This window comes from Cupressus sempervirens, chromosome 3 (assembly GCF_028749045.1).
Source record: "Cupressus sempervirens isolate cs-2001-9-10 chromosome 3, ASM2874904v1, whole genome shotgun sequence".
Lineage (NCBI taxonomy): Eukaryota > Viridiplantae > Streptophyta > Pinopsida > Cupressales > Cupressaceae > Cupressus > Cupressus sempervirens.
The window spans coordinates 399865574-399892048 of record NC_143120.1 but is presented as its reverse complement, the minus strand read 5'-3'; positions in this window follow the sequence as shown (position 1 = coordinate 399892048).

Here is a 26475-nt window from a genome sequence, read left to right as displayed (position 1 = left end):
TCTCTTTCTTGATTCAATTGATGTAGTATGAGATGTATTTCAATCTCCAAGTTCTCAATAGTATTTTCCAACTTGTAGACTTCCATTTGAGGATCTTCCCTCAAAACTGCAAAGCTTCTCTTTCAAAGAACAAGGATATGATACCAATTGTTAGAATTACAGTAGGAAAGGTAAACTTGTCAGGGAAGGGGGATGAATTCATAGTTTAAACTTGGACCCATCAAGCTTTTACAATGCATCCATCTCATGCATTCAATGAGTAAACTAAAATAACATGTAAAGCATATATATCTAAATCATGTAAACATAGCATTTACACATATAACACCAAATATGATTACCCAAAAACCCTCTAAGTGCGAAGGTAAAATTGGGGTGGGGATGACACCCACAAATCTTCACTACTGCAACAATAATGTGTATCCAATGAAAGTTACAATGTTTTCACCATGAAACATGATCTACCTTGTGAAAGGTCTACCTTTTTAAAGTCTTACAAAGACTATTAGGTCTCTTCTTGTTAGAGGATTTCAACACTCTATTAGAAGTCTTCCTTGTTAGAGGACTTCAACTAACAACTAAGTAAGCACCCTATTAATGGATTTCATATAGTTTTTTAGGACTACTATGTTAAGATATTTGACTAAAATCACTTGTTAAAATGTCTCAGCATAGATCCTACATTTGGTACTTGCTTTCCTGATAAAAGATCACCTCTAAAAAATGTCTTCTTGATCCTTCTTGATTAGATGCCTCAATGTTGTATCATTTACTCTATCCTCTATTCTTCTCTAACTAATTTTGCAATTCACTCTCACTTCTAAGTCACCATGAATGCTCTACATGCAAACTAGCCTCAATGTTGTATCATTTACTCTATCCTCTATTCTTCTCTAACTAATTTTGCAATTCACTCTCACTTCTAAGTCACCATGAATTCTCTACATGCAAACTATCTTATTCACTCTTTCAATTCTCTACACACTCATAAAGAGTTTAGGGCTTCATCCTCCTTAAGAAGACTTTGGTGGCTTAGGGTTAGGAATGAATCTATGGCTGAGATTCATCCATTTTTCTGCTTAATCCTTCCCATTTTCTGATTGGATGCATGTAATTGCATAGGAAATCCAAATAGAGATTTTTCCCTATCTCCAAAATATTGAAATACAATCTTAAGTCAGCTCAAAAAGAGTTTACATAGTTGTTTGTGCCATTAAAAACAAATATGTCAAAACTATCTTACTTAGAATTTGAAGTCTCTGATGCTTGGCATGAACTATATTGCTTGACTTAACAACTAAATCAAATTATTTCTTGCATCCTTAATAATAAAAATAAGGTGAGAAACTATGAGTTTAGGACAGAATGTCCCCTTTTTGGCCTCAACACTTGTATTGCTTGACATCCACTATTTACTCGACTCCTGAATCACTCAGCATGGTCTATCTGCTCGGTATTTGAGTGACTTGGCACATGAGTGGCTTGGCACTCATTGTAACTTAGCATGGTCTAATATTTACATGTTGTGCTTGGCATGCATTACTAATTCAGCATGAACTAAGTAAATGACTTAAGTGTGTTGACACTCACTTGTCTAAAACCAATCTGAGATCAACACATGAATGAAGGGATGAAATTTAAAAAAAAGAAAGATCCCACAAATTTTAGGTGGTACTCCTTGCTAATGCATCTGATAATTTTTCATAATAGAAATTATTTTGAAGAGGATATGTATTTGGAATTTGAAAGAGATGGAGATAAATTACATGTTCAGTTGTGGTCTACCATTCTATCTATAGATTGGGAAGGTTCAAATTTTGTATTGTTTGAAAAAAAAATTGGAATTTCCCTCAGAAGGAAATTTCTACCAATTGTTAATGATTTTCCCTAATCATTAAAGATCTTTTAAAGGCCTATTGTAATTAATGCAGTGCCCAAATATGTTTCAATAGTGGGGGGGACATCTATTTTTACTCAAGCACCATTGTTATAAGGATATATAGAATTCTAGGAAACCCTTTCGTGCTCCCAAGATATGTACCATTGAGGACTGAATTTCTTCAAGTTATGAGGCAAATTACCATAATGTAAAACACATATTTTCCTCTATAGAAGGCCAAAAAGGGGACTTTCTGTCCTAAACTCACAGTTTTTCACCTTTTTTTTATTATTAAGGATGCGAGAAATAATTTGATTTAGCTGTTAAGATTGTATAACATGAATGTCAACTCAAAGAGATTGAATGACATTGAAGAATTCTATGAGATATTGATGTGCAAAATAAACAAAGCTCCAAGGGGTAAGCATGAATTTGATTACCCTAAAGAAATTATTAGAAATGAGGAAGACTTGAAGTCTTAAGAAATAAAAAATGCATATTGGTGTATGTATCAAGAGACACTAAAATAAATCTAGGAGGAGCCAGATTATGACCTACTCTTAGATTGAAAGAACCTAGAATAGAGATTGAGAATACTTTTGGGAATTTCCAAAGTATATATGGTACTATGACTAAGAAGTTGGGGAGATCTAAAAAGGAAAAATTAACTTTTTTTGATAATGCAAAGATTTTGAATGCTTTGTTTAAATCTCCTAACATAGCCCCAAAAGAGAGACAAAGGCATAAAAGAACAAGAGAAGAATCACAAGCCCATGAGGCTGAGTTATAGAAACATCATAAGACTCATAAGGATTAAGATTGTATCAAAGAAGAAGAATGGGAGAGATGTATGTTGACCAAAGAATTGTTGAAATACCAAGTTTGGATGGAGGAAATAGTGCTAGATGATCCAACAATAAGATCTCTATTTCCTTCATCTCCTATAGCACCTCTTATAGCTTCCTTGCATGAAAAGTATAGTGAAGACATACATGAAGACAAGGAGGCAGAGGACATTCAAATTATAGAGTAATTTGGGGAGTTGAACCTGACATATGGGGATGATGATGAAGAAGAAGAGGAATACTTTTATGTTCCTAAAGAATATGAGATAGGAAAAGATCTTTAAGTCCCTAGAGCACCAATCTTTGATATTACTACACAAGAGGTAAAGGGACTATTCCCAAGGGAACTCAAAATAGAGTCTTATAAGGTGGATGTTTCTAACAATGAATTTATTAAAATAGACCCCTTCAATAAACTACTATAGTAGTATTTTAGGGAAGATTATCATAGTATGGTTGATGAGAAAAGGAAACAAAGGCCAAATGATGATCCTGGTGACATTGGTAAAGAAGTTGAACCTAAGATGATGATCAAATTCAATATGCAATCAGCCCAGAGGACAGGTGGAAAATTGTAAAACATTCAAGAGTCTAGTTGTCATCAAATCTCAACATTATTGATGCAACTATATTTGACTCAATCATGAAAGATATGAGGTTTAAGATACCTAAGAGGGAATAAGAAATATCTACTTCTGGGATGTACTATAGTGAAGACATCATTGTCTTGGCTACTTGGTCTATTTTCCCATCTTCTTCTGGTCAAGGCACGAGAAAAGCTAGTAGCTCGTCAAGGGAAATGTAGTTTTGCATAAAGTTGAAGATGCCAAATTTTCCCAATCCATGAGGAATTTGCAAGAACATGTGGCTTATGTTCACCGTGTGGTAGAAGGAATAGAAAAGAAATAGGAACAATTACAAGAAAAATACAATGACGTATATTTTTCTTATGAACAAAAAACCAAAGAAAATGTCAGCTTGTAAAGCCAGGTGAGCTTGTTGGAAAAAAGAGTATTAGAGCTTGAAGTAGATAAATTTTCTAGCATGAATCAACCACCCACTATAGGGGAAGCTACTTCATCATTTTAGTTAATCATGGTGCCTTTTCCCCATACAGTTGTGTCAACTCACCCAAAGAAACATCTTCAAAGAAATTTGAGAGTGAGGATGCTCTAATAAAAGAGGTTGTGGACCTGAAAATGCAATTGGAAAATAAGAAGACTAATTTTTATTACAACAAATAAATTATAATTCAAACTACATTGATAGTTTTATTTGAAAGGGTTAATTCTAAATTGTTTAAAATTTGTGAAGTTTGCAAAATTCTTTATTTAGCAATTAGCAAAATGAAGGATGATAGCAAGTTGGTAAGGCCAACATATCATAATTGGGTAGGGGGAATTGAAAAAATAAGATAGATTGAACTTTGTGTAAGATTGCACCCTAACCCTCCTCCAAGTGCCATGGCCACAATGAATATTGTTAAATCACCAAGAAATTTTTCAATTTTGCCAGATTACATTGAAAATAAAATGGTGGAAGTAAGGAAAAAATTGAAGTTTTGTGCCAAAATAACCATAATGAATGGCTTGGTAAGAAAAATAGTTGAGGATGTGGACAGGTCACTTTTGTTAGAATGTATGTCCAAGTTAGTTAACTCATGAATATTTTATGAAAAATTCAAGAAAGAAGTCTCCCATGCCATAGTTAAATACATTCCTAATTTTTAGATGGTAGATGAAATCTTGGAACATACATGGCCTACTAATGATAAATTTGAAGAATGGGTTAATTAATACATTCCATCTTACCATGAAGATTCCCCACCTCAAAAGCAATAGCAAAGGGATATTTTGGATGAGACAAAGCATGGGGAAAAAGACATGTAGTCACATGATCACAAACTGTCACATCAACTTTTTATGGGATTAACTTTGTTAACAGCTGTAAAAATTGAAATGTCACATCAGATGGTGACATGTGTATTGATCTCTATTCCTGAAGCTTGTAGAAACTTACCTACATAAGTGAGTTCCCAGTGCTAGATAAGGGTTCTAAATTTGATGAAATGAAGGTATTGTCTCATTTTCTGAGTCAGTCCATGATTGTATAGTTTTTTGTCAAAGATTTCATTAATAGAAATTAAAGGTTTGAAGTGTTGAGCTTTTTTTGAGTCTTTCCTCACAGGGGTTGTGTTGGAAATAATCAAGACTAACAAGGTTACTGAGAGGGGAGGGGTGAATTAGTAACTCTAAAACTTTAAATCAATTTTTCATAATAACATATTCACCATTCATCCATCTAATCTACTGTATGCATGAAAAGATAAACATTTATAACACTTGAACACACAGATTTGGTGACCTAAAAACCTTCCAATTAGAAAGTAAAACTGGGGTGGGGATGATGCCCACAAAACTTCAATACTATAGTATAAAGTTGGCTTGTTAAGGCTTACAATGATCACTTCTAATGATCTACCCTATTAGGAGCAAGTAGGATTGCTAGATCCACCTTGTTACAGGATTTACAAACATACAATGAAGTATGCACTCTATTAGGAGATTTACACAAGACTATTAAGTCTACCCTATTAAAGGATTTACAAACTGATTCACCTATTAGAATGAATTAGTGGATCTAGCTACAACTGATTGTTGATAAGATCCTTTATGCTCTGATCACCTGATGTGATAGATATAACTTTTTTGCATCTTTGTTGACCTTGTTGTAATCCTCTGTTCTGCTACTAATTTGATTTCCTTCTTCTCAAAATATTGCAATAAAAAATCCCATCCAATTTCCTTATCATATATGTACAAATGATATAATACATCACATATATATACCATTCCAATATTTACTTAACAAGGTCGGCCAAACACAAGTGAACAAAACATTACTGAGTCAACCAAATGGTAGAAAACTCGGGTTCCTCAAACTGACTCGATGACCTTCTAATACTCGGCATCCACTAAAATACACCACATTGTCATGCACTTGGTAAGAGTAGAGGCACGGTTCATACTGACCATTCTAAGAAGCTTGGAACTCGGTAACCATTGGTGACTTGGTGAATATTGTGTTACTCGGTAAAAATTGAATCCATTGACAACCTTCTTCACTTGGTAAATACTGATTCCTTCATTTACCTTGATCACTCGGTAAACACTAAATTCTTTGTTTACCTTGATCACTCGGTAAACACTAAGTTCTTTGTTTACCTTGATCACTCGATAAACACTAAGTCTTTCGTTTACCTTGATCACTCGGTAAACACTAAGTTCTTTGTTTACCTTGATCACTCAGTAACACTAAGTCTTTCATTTACCTTGATCACTCGGTAAACACTAAGTCCTTCATTTACCTTGATCACTCAGTAGAAACTAATTTCAACTGATGACTAGGTGAGCACTGAGAACTTGGTAAACACTGCAAAGCTCAGTGACCATTAACTACTTGGAGAACGTTGTTCTGCTTGGTAACCACTATGAACTTGGTAAACACTGCTGAATTTCCCATAAGCTCAGTTTCCAAAGGAATGCTTGGTATGAGCTTGGTAAGCATTCAGAATCGAATATGTGTTGTAACTAATGACAAATATATCATAATTGCAACAGGGTTGATATTGAATTGTGTATTTTCAATAAAGATAATAAAAAGTGCATACATGTTGGTGGCTCAATTTGAATTTTACCTCTTTTTAGTTTTTCTTTCAATTTTATGAGATTTGATAATAATAATGAAATTGAGTTCTAATTATAATTCATTTTGAATTATCTCTTTTGTAAATGCTTTCTAATTCCTAGCCCTAGTTTAGGTTTATCTTTCTTGTAGGCTTCTAGGAGTAATCCTAAGTCTAGGGGGAGTAGATGTAATGCCTACCCCTAGTTGACTTTTCTTGTCATATTGACAGATTCTTTTAGGCCAATTTTCTAGTTATGTTTTAAGATTATCAGTACTTGGTTACCAGATTAGATTAAATGTATTTCATACTTAGTTTATATATGTGATAATATATATTCATTTAATGGCTTTCAGCTATTTCATGTTGTTAGTTAGAGGAATGATTTATATGCAGTTTCTATGGTTAATTACCCCATACTTGCATGTGTATGGTGTATGTGTATGTTTTACTTTATGATTGGCGTTCCTGATGTGGTTGAGGCAGGAAGTCATAGTCACCTACTAGTCAGGATCTACACAATGTACCACTCCTCACCATAGCCTATTTAGTTTAGAATATATGTGTTTGTACATGCATGGATTTTATCTAGATTGTAGGTACCGGGTATCGACTTCCCTAAATTGCCAGGATGAGAGTACCCTATCACAATATCTCAATGGTATAAGTGGGGAGATAACTCTTGAGTCCAAATTCTAACCTAAGCCAATTGTCCTATAGAATGACATAAGTATCTGATTTAGTTTCACCTTTCTGAATTCATCAAGTGATGTGAATTCACAATTTTGATCCCAGAGTTTGTTTTGGTATTATGTACTTTATGGTGGATTTTTGTATTTAGTCTTGTGGGTCTGTGATGATTTTCTATTTTAATTAAATCATATTAAAAGATAATTTAATGATTTACTTTAATAGAAATTTTATAAAGAAAATTCAATATTTAATTATATTTAATTGATTGAAAAATTAATTAAATAAAGGAATTAAATTTTTTGATTTTATTAAAATTCTAACTCAGGCATATTTATGTTTATTTAATTTAATAATAAACTCTAAATAATATTATTAGTTGAATTAATAAATGATAGTAAGAGATAGTAAAAAATTGCATTAAAAATTGAATTAATCTTATGAATGAAATTAAATTATAATAAATCAATTAATAAGAGATAGTAAAAAATTGGTTAATAAAGATATTTTAATTATTGCATAAAGGTTATGTTATATTGTATTGTATTTGATTTCATGGATCTTAAGAGATGATGTAATCTATTTTATGGTGTATATTCTTTTAGCTCTTAATACCCTATGACCTGTACAGTGGATGATTGTGCATTCTGGTTATTGCCAAGTGGCATTCAAGATATTTGTATATTGTTTAAATAGAATTTGTACTTGTAGTTGTTCTTTAATATGGATGTGTTATATGTTAGATTTAATATTAATTAAACTTAAATGTGATTTAACATCATAAAACTCTAAGAGATGTAATATGTTTATGATTGTTGTTATGTATGTGAGTTAATACTTTTGCTATTATTTTATGTCTTGTTGTTATTGCTTCTGCTATATTATTTGTTCTTATTTAATTATTATCTTTTATAAAAATATGTTTGACAAACATAGTGAAACTTTAGGCTAATTTCTTTTGGGTTCCCTAGTAGAGCATTACATCTAGTATCAGAGCTCAAGTTTCTATAATGGGAGCTCTAAGTATATTGGAACACCACTAGTTGTTAACTAGTTGAACTAGAACTAAACCTAAACTATGATATGTATCTATTACAAACTTGAACACTTGAACTAGTTAATTGAAAACAAAACTTGAACTATTATATGTATTTATTGCAAACTTGAAACACTTAAACTAGTTGAACTTAAACAAAACGTAAAAAATGTTATGTATCTATTAAAAACTTCTATACATTATAACTTGTATGCTTTTTAGGAAGAGAAGAAGGGGAAGGATGATGAGAAGGAGGAGGAGAAGGGGAAGGAAAGTGAAAAGGAGGAGGAGGATTTAGCTGACATGTCGGGGAATCCCAAGAAAATGAGGCTTTTCTGTTGGAAGAAACCAATGACCAGATTCTTGAGACTCCAGGCCCTAGCCCCTCTATTTCTCCGTCTGAGGGGAAGATAGAAATTCTTGTGAAAGAGAGTTGGGAGGTGATAACAAAAAATAGGAGGATTTCTTGGAGGAATTTTAACATGAAAACTACAAAATTGGGGATAGTCATGGTGCCGATGAATCTCCAAGTGATGGAAGACAACGATGGCAAAGCCCACTTTGATGAGCTCATTGACCTTGCTCTGGTCGTTATCTCAAATAATGAGGGGAATTGGGTTTAATCTTTTTAATAACACAAAGAATAGCATGATAGACAATATTTGGTCCATTAAATGGTTGTTCCATGAAATTGAAGACCTTAAGGGGAAAAGAAGCCAGGAAGGAATCCAAAGAATCAGCAGTAACCAGGGGCACAATGAAGAGAAGAGAAGCTAGGATGGAAGCCAACAGCACTACAATGTCCAAGGACACAATGCTGACCAGGAGGAAAGAATCACCAAGGTTGAAAAAAGAGTCTAAAGGATGGAGTTCTCCCATCAGAACCTGGCTAATTAGGTGATTGCTACATTGAACACTCTGAATGAGAATATTAATATTCTCGGTGAATCACTGATGAGCACTAGATTTGGTGGGGAAAAGATGGAGAAGGCTAGCTTGGACATTGGGTAGGCTGAGGATGATTTCATAGAAACAAGGGATCTGATCAATGCTCAAAACTAGGACCATGAGGACATGGACAACCAAAAGACCAATGAAGCTATAGAGACCCTGCAGGTTCTTGATAGGGAGAACTAATCGTTAATGCTTTCTTTTTGTCTCATATTTTTCTAGAGTAACTAGTTTTTTGTATCCTAGTCGTGGGCCTATCGTTTGAGTTTGGCTTTTGATAAGAAGATGCATTGTAGCTAGACTTTATTTAATATTTTTATTTTAGATATGTTGTAAAAACTTGTAGGTTTCAAGATCCCTGTAAAACCTATTTTACTTAATAAAAAACTTGTATTTTTTCTGGTGGATTTAGAGGTGTTGATATTTTGTTTGGATGTTTTAGGGGGTCTATTTAAGTATTCGTGAAAAAGATGAATGTTGGATCAATATGGTAATCAGTTTATTATTAAACCAGAATCATATTGATCTAGGTGACTAAAAGTATATACATAGTTAACTTGTATTAGTTTCTTAAATGATATTTTTGTTTGACATTGTAGATAGTACTCTTTGACTTTTAGTTACCCTAGTCATTGTAGTACGCTTCCAGGAATAAGCCTAAGTCTAGGGAGAGTGGATGTAATGCCTACCCCTAGTTTAGTTTAATCTTTCATGAAGGCTTCTAGGAGAAAGCCTAAGTCTAGGGGGAGTGAATGTAGTGCCTACCCCTAGTTGACTTTTCTTGTCGTATTGACATATTCTTTTAGGTCAATTTTTTGATTATGTTTTATGATTATCAATACTTGGTTACCAGATTAGATTAAATGTATTTCATACTCAGTTTATATATGTGATGAGTTACTAAGTTATTTAGGATTGTTTTGATGATGATATTTATGTTCATTTAATGGCTTTTAGTTATTTCATGATGTTAGTTAGAGGAATGATATATATGCAATTTCTATGGTTACTTACTTCATACTTGCATGTGTATGGTGTACATGTATGTTTTACTTTATGATTGATGTTCCTGATCTGGTTGAGGGAGGAGGTCGTAGTCACCTATTAGTCAAGATCTACACGATGTACCACTCCCTGCCATTGCCTATTTAGTTTAGAATATATGTGTTTGTACATGCATGGATTTTATGCAAATTGTAGGTATTGAGTATTGACTTCTCTAAATTGTCAGGATGAGTGTACCCTATTGCAATATATCAATGGTATAAGTGGGGAGATAACTCTTGAGTCCAAATCCTAATCTAAGCCAATTGTCCTAGAAAATAGGGCAAGTATCTATGTTAGTTTCACCTTTTTGAATTCATCAAGTGACTTGAATTTGTGATTTTGATCCTAGAGTTTGTTTTGGTATTTTGTACTGTATGGTTTATTTTCGTATTTAGTATTGTGGGTCTGTGATGATTTTCTATTTTAATTAAATCATATTAAAAGATAATTTAATGATTTAATTTAATAGAAATTTTATAAAGAAAATTCAATATTTAAATATATTAAATTAATTGAGAAATTAATTAAATAAAGGAATTAATTGTAAAGATTTTATTAAAATTATAATTTAGGTGTATTTATATTTATTTTATTTAATAATTATTATTTAGGACTTTTCTTTTAATAATAAACTCTAAATAAAATTATCAGTTGAATTAATAAATATGTTATTAAAACATCACATAATTAACTAGAGAGAGAAAACATAAATTTAATTAGGTTTATTTTAATTGAACTGCATGAAACATATGTGCATGAAATTAAAATATAATAAATTAATTAATAAGAGAGAGTAAGAAATTATATAATAAAGATATTTCAATTAATTGCATAAAGGTTGTGTTGTATTGAATTGTATTCGATTTCATGGATCTTACGAAATGATGTAATCTATTTTATTGTGTATAATCTTTTAGCCTTTCATACCCTATGACATGTACAATGGATGATTGTGCATTTTTATTATTGCAAAGTGGCATTCGAGATCATTGTATATTGTCTAAATGGAATATATACTTGTAGTTATTCCTTAATATGGATGTGTTATATGTTAGATTTAATATTAATTAAACTTAAATGTGATTCAATGTCATGGAACCCTAAGAGATGTAATATGTTTATGATGGTTGTTATGTATGTGAGTTAATGCTTCTATTATTATTTTATCTCTTGTTGTTATTGCTTTCGCTATATTATTTGTTATTGTTTAGTTATTATCTTTTTTTTTAAATGCTTGACAAACTTAGTGAAACTTTAGGTTAATTTCTTTTGGGTTCATTGGTGGGGTGTTAAATGTTTGATGTGCATTAAGAGAATTGAGGGTTTCATAAAAATATTTTGATAAGAATGAGATCTTGAGTTGAGTAATTATACCCTTTTCACAAAGTGAGAGGGTAGATCTTCTATCATGTGTAAATTTTATGAGTTAATAGCCCAAATGGATAAAGCATTGGTCATACATGATGTTGAAGATAAGAGATTTCCATAATCCATGAAGTATGTAGCTATCTTTCTGGGCCAAGATTATGTAAAAAATATTAACCATCAATGTTTTGGATAATACTCCATGATCCATCATCAAGATGAGAGAGTGTAAGAATGTCATAAAGAATGATGGATCATGGAGTATGATCCAAAACATTGATGGTTAAAAAAAATTACACAATCTTGGCCTAGAAAAACAACTGTAAACCATACATCAAGTTGATAAAATCTAGATAAGCTATATGATGTGAAATTTATAAATTAATTCTTTAAAATATTTGTTGTTTGTAGATTTAAAAAATTTGCCTGTACTTGATACATGGAGACTTGGGGTTTGTAGAATTAGCTATTTCCTATCCTTTTTATAGTCCTTGGATTAGAAGAGTTAAAGGAAAATCCATTTATACTGTTGGACTTCATGTTACATATTGTTGTTAAGGAGAAGAGTAATAAATTCCAAGATACACCTGACTAAATCTTGTAGAATTCAAAGGGAAGAAGACTGGAAGGTCTTAATGGTTGGTCCTAGTGATTTTCATTGAATTACTTATTATGTTTTTTTATCTAATTTCTTGGTTTTTTTGCATTCACACAAGTTTTTTGAACCCATGTCAAATTAGGAGCCAACAGGTTACATCATACAAAGGCACTATCTATGGATAAACAATACAAGTGAGGAACAAAATTGTCATCTAAGTAGACCACCTTGATGGATGCCTAACACCTATCATCAAGGCTAAGGGGGTAAGCATCCTTCTCTTGATCCTAGATTGGGAAACATATTATTTAACTAGACCATCTTCATGGATTCGTAACACCTTTCATCAAGATCAGGGGGTTAATGTCCCACCCTTAAGGTTAGATTGGATAAACTAAAGAAGGATATTATTATTATCTAAGTAAAACACCTTGATAAATGTCTAACACCTACCATCAAGGCCAAGGGGGTCAACAATTTTCCCTTGGGCTTAGATTGGGATAAAGTGTAAATATAGAAGGAAATAAACATCCTACTATTTAGGCCACCTCGTGTGAATACCTTATACCTCTCACTAGGACTGGGGATCAAAGTCCTACTCTTGGGTTTTGTATGGAATTTTCTTGGAATTAATTTATCATGACACACCTCTTCTTCAAATATATGTATATATACATATGTATTAATAATTATCTTTTGGTTGTAGGGTTCACAATTAGAAAACTCAATAAGAAAGTAAAATTTTCTAAATCTTTATCCAACCCAAAAAATGTAAATTATAGGACATAATCAAGGAATTTCACAATGTATTTATTGTGTGTCTACATGCTATATGCCTTGCGTATTCATGGATTCATGTGTTTTCTTCATGTCTTCTTTGTGTCCTCATGTTCTAGTATGTATACTTTATCTATGATTTGTATTTTTCTTGCATCCCTATATATAGTGACTCTACATGGTAAGACTTGTATAAATTGTTATTGCTTGAGGAGAACCAATTTTAGGAAGGGTGAACTATCATGACAATCCTAGAAAGGGAACCCAATAGTTATAAATGATTAAAGTATAAAATATTACGTGTCTATATATATATATATATATATATATATATATATATATATATATATATATATATATATATATATATATATATATATATATATATATATATATATATATATATATGACATGATAAGTTATTAATAGGTTAATATGATTGAATAATATATGAACAAATATTATTCTAACTTATTAGTCTCATATACATATGAATAATAATTATTACTACTCATGTATTGTGTTGAACATAAAAATCTTAATTAAAAATGAGCATTGAATAATATCTGATCAATAGAATTAGAATGATTCATCAATTGCATGGTAGGATAAAGGACATTAAGTATCCACAATAATAATACACAAAATATTTTCACACGTATGAAAATTAAATATTTGGAGGGGGTCTGGTAGACGGACCCTTCTAGGCTATAGTGGGTGGTTGTGCCATAGATTGTGGCCTTTGGTGTGTTTTTTTGTAGTGTGGTTTTTCTCAATGCCAGGTGGTTTATTTTCTAAAAGTATGGTGTGCTTTGGGTTGCATATTCTTTGTGCATATGAGTGGTCCTCTGTCTCTAAAGGTATCTCCTCCTTTGTATTTATTTTCCTATTGAGGGCATGTATAGAGGTGTTTTCAAGATAGGGATTCATGTCCACGAGGAGTTCCTCCCACCATTTTGACTTTCAACAAACTTTTTGTGGCTATTGAGGATGCAACAATGTTTGGCTTCTCAATTTGTTGTTTATAGTAGGATTTTGATTGGTTGTCTAAATTTATACATTTTGTGGGAGTCTAGCCTATGATTCATGAGGGTTCTCATTTTTTATGTATGGCTTTTCAAGTGAAGCTTTTGCTCTACCTTTCTCCCACTGTGTGCTTCCCCTAGCACCATCAAGGGTTTTATGGGTAAATTCCCTTTTTTATGGAATCACAGTTGTCTCTTGTGCAAATTTTTTTGGTATGTATCCATGTGGGGAAATTTTTACCCTCTTGTTAGTTCATCCATTGAATGTTGTGAATCATTTTCTTGGCCTGCTCTGATTCTCACATTCTTTGCAAGCCTTCATTTGCAGAGAAAGGGGTTTTTTAAGAGATGGGTTCATTTTATTTTTACCTCCATTGCATTTTGGTGGATGTTGTACAAAGGTGGATGCTAATATTTTTATTAACTTGGAAGGTTTTTTTTTTTTTTTGAACTTTCTTGGTGTTATCTATGTGGCTCGCCATTGTAGTTTTATCTCCTTTGTTAAGATCAGCGGTGTTATTTCTACTACTTTTTTGGTCTTATTGGTGTTGATTGTTTGAATGGGCCCAACGTTGTCTCATATTTTTGGTTAATGATGGATTTGGATTGGGCTCCTCTCTACCCCTTGTTCTTCATGACCCATGTGATTCAAGGTTGTGACCCCTCTATTATAGCTTCTATGGAGTTGAAGTATACCCCTATTAAGGATAGTTTTCAGAGGGCTTCTATTATGTGGGATAGCTAATTTTTTCCCTTTTTGTTCTCTCTCCATCTTTCTTTTGAGGTTAAAAATCCTCTTATTGAGGTGAGGGATTAGTGGTGGGAGGAGGTGGGTCATGGTTGGGTTTTCTATTCTTATTATGATGGTGTTTCTAAGGGTAGTTGGCTTTATCCCTAGACTTTTATGGGGGATGATCTCTTCTATACTTCTCTCATTGAGGTGATATTTTAGCATATTAAGGAGGAGGTAATTTGCACTAGTATGGTTGAGGAACTCCTTCTGAGGTTTAGAAATTTTTGCAAGGGGGTTGACCTAGTAAGATGGGGAAGTCTTACCCCTATAGTATTGCAAAAGCTTCTTTTCTTGAGGGTTATTGAGATGAGGTGATTTCACCCTCTACTGATGCAGGGATTTTCTTTTGCCCTATTTTTTATGGTGTTCATTGGCTAGAGGTTGTTTATTTTTGGTGGCTTTTCTACTATTTTCACTTTAGTTAAAGTGGTTTTGATTATGGAAATTTTGAAATGGAAGGATGGGTGATTCAATGCTTCTACTATTGGAAGTTGTCACATCTCCCTAGTTTTTGAAGTTTCTCCTCGGTTGGGCCTTAAAAAAATTTCATTCTTCTTAAAAGGCTACAAATTTTCAAGGGCCCCTTTGGAAAGATAGTGCTTTTTATATTGAATATGGATGGTAACTGAGCTCTATTTCTCCTTTGGTTAGTGAGATATTTTTAAGTTGTTAGTGACTCTATTAGCATTTTGTTCTATTAGACCAATCACCCATTTTGATTTCTTTTAATATCAAAAACATATGTAGTATCTATTTAATTAGTAAATATAAATAACATTAATAATTAAATGATTCAAAAACCATTTGGATCAAGGAAGATGGAGCATCATTCAAAAGACATCATCCCAAGGGACCCACCCCTTGTTAACATATTTACAAGCCTTATCAAGGACAGCATAAAGGAGGGAGGAATAAGGTAAAAAGGATATAGAACATGATGAATAAAACTTGATGATATAGAAGTGAAAAAGATAATAAGAATATATTTGATAAAATGGTGTTGTACCCACGTGAAATGGGTATAAACAAATTAGGAGGGACTTTAAAAAATAAATCTATTTGAAATGAATGAACACGTGGAGTTAAGGGAGTTAACATATATTACATGGAAGAGAAGTAAGTTGTCTTTAAAGAAAAGACAAAAAAAAAATTGGAAAGTAAATGAGCTATAAGAAATAATAGAGATGTATAGTTATAATGGAGTGCATTAGTGTGTGAGGGGAAAGAGATAATTTAACAAAGTTTTGGATGTCATATAATATTAAATATAAGGTATAAGGGATAATGATTAAGTCTCTACCATGATAATATATTAAATGTGAAGAAGCTTATACATATATAAGGTAATAAAGTATATGGAGAAAATGTAAATACTTAAGTGGTGGAATAAAGCGGGGGAAGTAATAAGGGATGAAAACAAAGTATATAAATTCAAAGTTGTCATATTATTAGAGAGACACATAATACTAAATGCACCTTGCTTTGTATATGAAGTAATTATTTCTCATATATAGATATATTATTTAAGATCTTGTGTACCTTTTGACGTGAACATAAACTTCACCTATTACAAACAACACAATGGGAATTGAAGTGATAGAAGGGTAAATCCAAAAGGGGATATTACAAATATAGTAAAGAATATAGATGAAGTAGAACTAATAATAGGACCAATGCTAATTTTATGCAATATATATCAATAATACAAGTATTTAGTTTTCAACTAATATCATTAATAAGTTTTCTTGATTTTTTACTTCTCGACATACAAAGTATATGGATAGAATATAATATTCAATATCTCAACACAAATAAGTTCAATTAATAAATTTACATTTGGAAATCTATTATACGAAGGTGAAATAATAATTTTTTAAATAAAATCTTACAAAATCTCATGGTTAAACTCAAGAAGTTTGAGGTAGAACTAAAAAGGAGATCCTAGTGTGAGTATCACATATTTTCTTGCTAAGCTTATACTCACTTTTTTTCATTGAAGCTAGTTTATGGTGGTCGAGAAATCATTGTAGCGTCAACATTATTCACATTTCTTTTCATTTTATAGGTCTAGACTTCTAAGTTACAATTTGTAGCCTAAGCTACCTCGAAGTAAGAGTTAGACCAAGGTGAAATAAATAAAATAGAATGTGAACTTTATAAGGATAGTTTCTAACATTTATTAATTTTTTTAAGTGATGGATTGATTCGCAAGATAAATGCAATTTGTATCTTAGGCATTTTAGGTACAACATAGATAAACCTTACATTAAGAGAGTTGACATTCTCTTGAAAACAAATATTAAAGATGAACAAGGTTTTGAATTTCATTAGAAAATATCTTATCAAAAGAACTAAGGTTTTGATGTAGGAGATCTAAAATATTCATATAATAAATATTTTTAAATGAAAATAAAATAAGAATTGTAAAATAAAGAGAACATAATATCTCATATGTATTATGAAACCATAAAATTAGAAGACAAGATTTGCTAAAATTAATTATATTTTTTTTAAATTTCTCTAATACTTCGAAGAAATTGAAAAATAACTAAAAAATTAAATAATAACCTATATGCTAAAACAACAACCTTGTAGCATGTTAGTATTTGTAAGTTTTAGTTTAAGCTTGGTCGTTATTGTTTCGTTATGGTTTGGCTTTTGTCTCATAGGTGTCACTTCTTGTGACCTTAATTTTATCTATGGACTTGATGTTGTTTTCTTCTTAAAAGGGTTTAGGCCCTTCCCACTTTACTTAATTAGAACTTTGTAACAAATATTAATATAAATTTATAAATTATCAAAACAAATTCTAAGTTAATGAATTTGTATAATTTAAATAAAGAGTCAAATTTATATGCACTAGGTAGAATGAACATTGTTGTGTGGGAGGGATACTACCAATAGAAATAAAGTGGGCATGGAGACACAATTTGTTTATTTTTTAAATTTTCCTTTCTCCCTATAGGGGACATAAGGATTAATAGAGACACACATAATAAGAGAGTAGTACCATAGCCTATCTGCTTCTTTATGATGTTAAAAATCAATGGATGAGTTGATACTAATAGAAATAAGATTGATTTTAATGCTTTTCAAACCCAAAAAAATATTGATAAGAGATTTAGTAAGAGACATAGATTACTCTTTAAGAGTGAATGAGAAATGTATTGAATTGAATGACAATAAGGAAGTTTTGCATCCTATATATATGGACATATTCATAATGTTTCTATTTTGATTTTACAGCATATATCATTAAGACCCACATGTTGATCTCAAATTGGTTTTGACAAGTGAGTGTCAACACACTTAAGACATTTACTTAGTTCATGTTGAACTAGTGATACATGTCGAGAACAACATATAAATGTTAGACCATGCCAAGTTGGAATGAGTGCCAAGTCACTTGTCGAGTGATTCAAGTGTCAAGTAAATAGTGGATACCGAGTAGTTCAAGTGCTGAGTTAGAAGTAGAAATACAATGCATGCGGAGCATTAGAGACTTCATATTCTGAGTGACATAGTTTAGACATATTTTTTTGTAATGGAACAAACAACTATGTAAACCATTTCCAAGCCTACCTAAGGATAGATCTCAATCTTTTGATGATAAGGATGAATATATATATGCAGATTCCCTATGTAATTGCATATTGCCAATTAGAAAATGGGAAGGTTTAAGTGAAAAAATGGATGAATCTCAGCATAGATTCATACCTAACCCTAAGCCACCTGAGTCTTCTTAAGGAGGATGAAGCCCTAATTTCTTTACATGAGAGAAGTATGTAACAAGGGGTGAATGATCGAATTGGAAGGCAAAACAAGATAGTTTGCAAAGTATTCAAGGTGACTTAGAAGTAAGAGTGAATTGCAGAATCAGTTAAAGTGAAGAATAGAGGATAGAGAAGATACAATATTGATATATTAGATCATGAAGGATCAATTAGAGATTGGATAGAGGTGATATGTTAATAGGCAAGCAAGTGCCAATCGCAGGATCTATGCTGAGACATTTTGACAAGTGATTTTAGTTAAATCTCTTAATAGGGTAGTCCTAACAAACTGTATGAAATCCTTTAATAGGGTTCTTACTTAATTGTAAGTTGAAGTCCTCTAACCAAGTAAACTTCTAACAGGGTGTTGAAATCATAATAACAATGTGGGACTTAATAGTCTTTGTAAGCCTTTAACAAGGTGGGCCTTTCATAAGGCAGACCATGATTCATGGTCAAACCATTGTAACATTAATTGGATACACTTTATTGCTATAGTAGTGAAGATTTGTGGGTGTCATCCCCACCCCAGTTTTACCTTCCCATTTGGAGGGTTTCTGGGTTATCATATTTGTGTTAAGTGTGTGTATTTGATTACATGTTTACATGATTGATGCATATTCTTTATATGTCATTTCAGTATATTAATGCATGTAATATATGAATGGTGAAAGTTTTATGGGTCCAAGTTTAAACTCCTTATTCACTCCCCCACCCCTAGAAGTTCACTCCTTTCCCACTTTTAATTCCAATAATTGGTAGCAAAGCCTAGTTCTCTAAAAGAGAAACTTTGCAACTTAGAGGAAAGATCTTGAAATGGAAGTCTACAATTGGGAAAGACTATTGAGAACCAGGAGATTGAAATGCATCTCATACTACATCAACTAAATGAGGCAAGAAAGGAACTAAAAAAATCCTTGAAGAGAAGGAAAGAGATTGATATAGTAGAAAATGAAACACAATACAAAGAGATAGACACCACCAAACTAATTTTAGATGGTAACTCTAGTGAATTTGATGTAGCAGTTACAAATCTAATGGAAAAGAATAGAATCCAAGCTAAGGAAATAAAAAATCTCAATATAGAGCAAGAATCACAAGGCATATTGATATGTGAAGTGGTTGAATAGAAGAAGAAAGCCATGGAAGACAAAGCCATGATTGAAGAAGACAAAAGAGCTTTGGCTAATATACTAGAAGAGAAGTCAATAAAAGTCACTAAGATTTCCAACATGCAACTAGATACTCTAAGCCAAATGATGAATGCCAATTATGAACTAAATGTCAAAGACATTGAGGTAACTACATTAAATTTGCAAAATAAACAATTGTAGAGTGACCTGAAAAGAGAAAAGGAATTTGTTGAAAGTCTCAACAAACCAAATGAAGCCATCAAATATTTTGACAATTATTGAGATCGCCTAGGTCCAACAATTATACATCTAGACTAGGATACACAAGCATAGAAGGAGAGTCATCTAAAAGTGTTGAGGAAAGGAACAAAAAAGGTAAGAACTCCAAACCTACTTATCATTATTTTGGTAAGAAAGAACATACTGCTAATATGTGTAGGAGAAACAATACAAATCACAATGTCAAGCCTAAGAACATGACTCATTGTAAAATGTGCAACAAGCAAGGTCATCAAGCACATGAATGTAGAACTAGGACCGTGCAAAAATAAAGATTTGAAGGATATTGCTACAACTATTAGAAGTGTGGACATAGAGCATTTGAATGCATATCCAAATCCATATGGTTATCAAACAAGCCTGCAAAGGTAAGAAGCTATGGAAACCTTTATAATTGGGATTACAATACAAGATATAACTATCACTATCATCAAGAATATGGACATGTTCCTAAGAATTGTATTAGAACACACTTTAGTGCTAACTACAAAAGATGGTTGCGTCAAACCACATGTTTTAGCTATTTGAAGACTAGTCACATAAGTAAACATTCTCCAACTAGGTCAAAGGCACCAAGTTGTGAATTTGAAAAAGTTAAAGGAAAGGTAAATGTTGAACACATCAAAGAAGAGATGAATAAGACATGGAAAAAGAAAGATGCTTGCAGCACATCAAATGCAGAAGGGATTGCTTCACCCATTGGGTCAAGTGATCACACTGCATCAAACTAGGCAACCAAGAGGTATGTGGGACTGATATTCAAAGTGTAATATCATACATCAGTTCCAAAAGGAGATAGTACTAAAAATAATACATTAGCATAAGTTAAGATGCAAGATGTTGTTGTAAATCCATGTGTTAAATCTTTAAAAGTTTTCATGTTGTCGAGCATGAAATGTTTTCTATGTATGCAGAGTGGAATGCTAGTTTATGCTAAGCTACTAGGCTAGCTAGTTGATGTCGAGTCCATAGTAGCTATTGAGTGATGGAAATATCAATGGATGCCAAATGATTTCAAAATTGAGTTGATGCTAAGTTTACAGTTGTACAAGCACTAAGCATTAAATGCAAGGTTTTGAAGGGTATGTGATTGTTTTTCACTCATTTTTCATCATTTCAAATTTAAGCAAGAATAAGAAGAGTATAAGGTGACTCAAAAAATTATTCAAAGAATTTGTAGAGATTTTGATAGTGATCTCACTCTAGGTCCCTAGATTTTACAAGGTATTTATCACAAGCTGAGCTACGTAGTTTTACTTTGCATAAACCCTAGTTTGACAAATGGCATCTAGCTTGAAGAATGTAGAAGGGCAAGAGGTTTTAAATTTTTAGCTTGTCAATAATGAAGTCAAAAATCCTATATTTAAGGCTATCCATGACATAGTGTATAAAAAAGATCCTTCTAGTGCACTTTCAATGATACTACCAAATTTTATTATGGTACAAATGTTAGGAAATGTTACAATTGTAAAATTGGTAGCATTGGGGACTTAGAAATTAGAGAAGCTTATGATAGATTATGTGATAACGGTATTCTAAAGGAAGAATGTAAAATAGTTGAGAAGAAGGGTTTGACGCATGCCCTAGATTTTTCCAGTGTATTCAAAATTGAATGGATTAGAATTGTTTTGAGTTGAATACATGATGGATCTTTATGGCTAGAAGGTGGACCAATTAAGATCACCAAGAGAATAATTCATAGGGTTACTATCTATCCAACCCTAGATCAGCCCTAGACTCTGAGGAGTGATTCTAAGAAAGTGATAGAGAAAAACACATGGGCAAAATGGAACAAAAAATGCATGACAATAGATACTGTTATTGATCCATTGTTAAACTTTGTTGTTATAGTAATTTCTCATAAATTATATCAATCTAGAAAATTGAATAGTGTACCCTACATAGCTATAGATGCTGGTTATAAAATTGTAAAGAAATATCATACATATGATCTGGTAGAACTTTAGCTACAACAACAGGTGGAGAACCTTGGAGCTATAAGGAAGACCAAGAGTGCACAATGCAAGTTTGGTGCAACACTAGTCTACATATTCTTTTATGTATAGAATACACTTCCCTCTTTTGGTACAATTGGATGGAAGACCAATAGGTCAATTGCAGTTTAGATCAATGAGTACATTGAATAGATGGGAGAAAACTTTGAGACATTGATGAAAAGCTACTTTGAGGATTTTAAGAAATATATGAAGGAAAGAATGAGAATAATAGTTTCATTGGTTGAGCAACACTACAATGATACATGCTTTCTGGCTGATGTTGATTACACCTTTATATAGGCTACCACTCCAAGGGTCATATGGTTAAGGCCACTTGGGTATGAAATCAATGTTGATGAAGCTTTAGCAACCATCACAACACTTCTAGCAAAGGAAATTGACAAGACTACCAAAATCTTTGGGAATTATGATGTGATGAAATCAAATATTGAAATGGAGTTGAAACCCACTTCTACACTTAAGAAGAAAATAAGCTAGTTAAGAATCTTAAGGCTAAATTTCATGAGGGTGTAGATGAGGAAGAAGAGGAAGGAGATGAAGAGGATGAAGAGGAAGAAAAAGAACAAACTCAAGAATCTCTTGCATTGACTCAAGGCATGGGACAAGACAAGGAAGAAGAACAAATAGAAGGTGTCGAGGGAGAAGAAGCTGAGGAAGCACCTACACATGCTAAGCCAAAGAAGAGGAAGGCTAAGGCATAGCCTATGGCTAAGGCAAAAGAAACTACAAAACCTAGTCTAGCCAAGCTGAGTGCATCTACCACCAGAGCTAGCACAAGAGCCACAACACAGACGGCCAAGGAGAAATTGAAACAAATAGGGAAAGGAGGCCAAGTGCAAAAGTAAAAAAGAAGAAAACATGTTGCACAACTAAATTCAAATGAAGAAAGGACTGAATCAGATGACATAAGCCAATTCAAAGTGGTAAATCACAGACCACTTTCCTATATTGAAAACTTATGTGAAAATGTCAAGAATAATGCAGATCTATCTAGTTTTAAACATGTAAATTTTGATGATTTGGGAAAAGAGGAGAAAAATTTAATAGAAGAAGCCCTATATACAATGGTGTCTAAATTTAAGACTATGCCATTAGAATTTGCCAACGTTGTATCCAAGAAACTATATGACTTAGTTGAGCAAAAATGGCATTATTGTTTAAATTTGGAAAAACAAATAAGGGAACCACTTTAGCCCAAGTAATGCTAGAACTAAAAAAGGGAAGATTGCTAAGGCTACTAAGAAATATGGAGTTAGGTTTACACCTAAATATAGAGCCTTCAACATACTTCAAAATAATATTAAAGATGTGGTAAAGAAATCTACCCAAATATGGAAACTTATCTATGGTTTGACCACTATAAAACAAGAAGTTGGCCCTTTTGAGAGTAAATATGATGATAAGGATGAAGATGACAAAGAAGATGATGACAAAGAAAAGGATGATAAGGAAGATGATACTATAGGGAAGTAAATTGAGAAACAAATTGATGACAAGGCAACAATTGAACAATAGCAAGACGAAAAGAGTGTGCAAGACACACAAGTGTCGAGTGTCAGTCCCCCACATGGCACAATCAAGTCTACTAAAACCATTATTGTAAAGGATGTCTCTAATATTTCAACTCAGAACATCAATCCTTTGACTATAGAAAACTTGAAGAAGATACTAGACCAATCTACACTACAAGCCAAGCTATGTGAACATCTAGTTTTGGTTAGTGTAGATGAGCTCCAAAAGGCAGTAACTAATATCACAAGGTACAAGGTGAATCCCTAAGAACCACCTTTTTCCATCCCTTTAGTTACTAGTGTGCAACCTTTAGTTCAAACAATAGTAGATACATCCACTAAGGTTGACACAAGTTTCAAAATTGACATAGTTGAACAGAAGCAAACTACAAAAGAAGAAAAAGACCATACTATTGGATAGCAAGAAGTAGGACAGATAGATTCTTCTATACCTGAAATACAAGGATAAAGTGCTATTCAAGTCATTGTGATATACAAGAGAAAATTTGAAGAAGATGAGAAAACACCTAAGGTAAAGGAGCAAGAAGCCATCTAGGCATTGGTACCTCTACCAACATTTGGCACTTTTCCTACAAAATTTCTTCAGAAGCCAAGCACGAAAGCTATACCATTGCAAATCTCAATGCCAAGCTCCAGCTCTTCAAAAGTTGAAAAGGTAACTCACTATGGGGATATTACTCTTGATGAAGAGATTTTTATACCAAAGCTTGATTATGATACAATAACATTAGATCAAATAAGCATTTTGAAACAAGCTTTAGAGAAGAAAAAGCATCAAGAAATGCTTGGGAGAGAGCATAGGAAGAAGCAAGTGCTTCAACACATTAAAGACATCTTTTTAGATGCATTTAGTCTACCAACTCTTGAAGAGACCAAGCCACTACTAGAACAACTATCAGATATAGTGGAAAAGGTTGATAATGAAAACATTGATACTAGTGGAAAAATTTTAGAGCGGTCTGAAAAGAAATTCCAGAACAAGGTAAATGAGAAGATATCTAGTGAGATGGAACTCACTCAAGTTGCATTGGCAACAAAGGTTGAGGATGTGAAGAAGGTACTTGAGAACATATTCTCATTATACACCAAATTGTGTGATCCTACACTCTTCACCCAAGAGACTAAACACCATATTACGAGCCTGGAGAGAAATCTCAACATAATAGGCACAAGGTCACCTCATAACCCAGCTCAAAGTGAGAAGCATTTTAATACTTTGCTTCAAACACAAAGTCAATTAGTTGTGTTCAAAGAAAAAGAGGCTAGCATAAGAGCCAAATTGACATGTATCCAAGTGTCCCTCACCCCTCATATGGAAATACTGCACAAGGTGCTAGGCTATATACAAACTTTGCTAAAGAAAGACCCCAATCTTTCTACTATAGATGGCCTAGTACACCTTGCTTCCAAGAATGCTATCCAAATCAAATCATTGGATGTTGCATGTGACAACTAGGATGCAGCTCTTAAAATCATAATGGAGGTCCATAAATCATTTTTGGACACTATACATGTATAGCCCATTTGACATAAGCGTCAAAAAGGGGGAGAATATCTTATAGGGATATAGATATATGGAGGAGAATAAAGAAAGGGGGAGATAGAAATAGAGCAGAGTAGATATTAGCTAAGGGAGAGCATGAAAGAGTATAAGTGCATTGAATCAGCAGAGACAAATCTCCTCAGAAAGGAGCATAGATTTTGGATAGAAAACAAATATATCAACTCAAGGGGAGTTATGAATTTTAAGGTATATAGGTTATTGCAAAATTTTAAAATTTTGAAGTTTTGTATATAAGCCAAGTCATGGATATGTTATGCTCGAGAGGTTAAGTAGAATATTTTATATTTAAGTTTTTTTGACACTTGTGTCAAAGGGGGAGATTGTTGATCTCAAATTGGTTTTGACAAGTGAGTGTGAACACACTTAAGACATTTACTTAGTTCATGCCAAAGTAGTGATACATGCCAAGAACAACATATGAATGTTAGACCATGTCGAGTTGCAATGAGTGTCGAGTCACTCATGTGCTGAGTCACTCAAGTGCCGAGTAGATAGACCATGTTGAGTGATTTAAGTGTCGAGTAAACAGTGGATGCTGAGCAGTTCAGGTGTTGAGTTAGAAGTAGAAATAAACTATGTAAAGCATTTTCAAGCTGACCTAAGAATAGATCTTGATCTTTTGAAGATAAGAATGAATCTATGTGTGGATTCCCTATGTAATTGCATGCAGCCAATTAGAAAATGGGAAGGTTTAAGTGGCAAAATGGATGAATCTTAGCCATAGATTCATACCTAAACCTAAGCTACCTAAGTCTTCTTAAGGAGAATGAAGCCTTAAATTCTTTATATGAGAGAAGTATGTAACAAGGGGTGAATGATCAAATTGGAAGGGCAAACAAGATAGTTTGCATAGCATTCAAGGTGACTTAGAAGTAAGAGTGAATTGAAAAATTAGTTAAAGTGAAGAACAAAGGTAGAGAAGGATACAACATTGATACATCAGATCATGAAGAATCAATCAGATGTTGGATAGAGGTGATCTATTATCAAGCAAGCAAGTGCCAATTGCAGGATCTATGCTAAGACATTTTGACTAGTTATTTCAGTTAAATCTCTTAAGAGAGTAGTCCTAACAGGCTATATGAAATCCTTTAATAGGGTGCTTACTTAATTTTTTGTTGAAGTCCTCTAACTAGACACACTTCTAATAAGGTGTTGAAATCCTCTAATAAGGTGGGACTTAATAGTCTTTGTAAACCTCTAACAAGGAAGGCCTTTCATAGGGCAGCCCATGATTCACAGTCAAACCATTGTAACCTTAATTGGATACACTTTTTTGCTATGGTAGTGAAGATTTTTGGGTGTCATCCCCACCCCAGCTTTACCTTCTCATTTGGAGGATTTCTGGGTGACCATATCTAGTGTTTAGTGTGTGCGTTTGATTACATGCTTACATGATTGATGCATATGCTTTATATATTATTTCAGTATATTAATGCATGTGATGTATGAATGGTGAATGTTTTATGGGTCCAAGTTTAAACT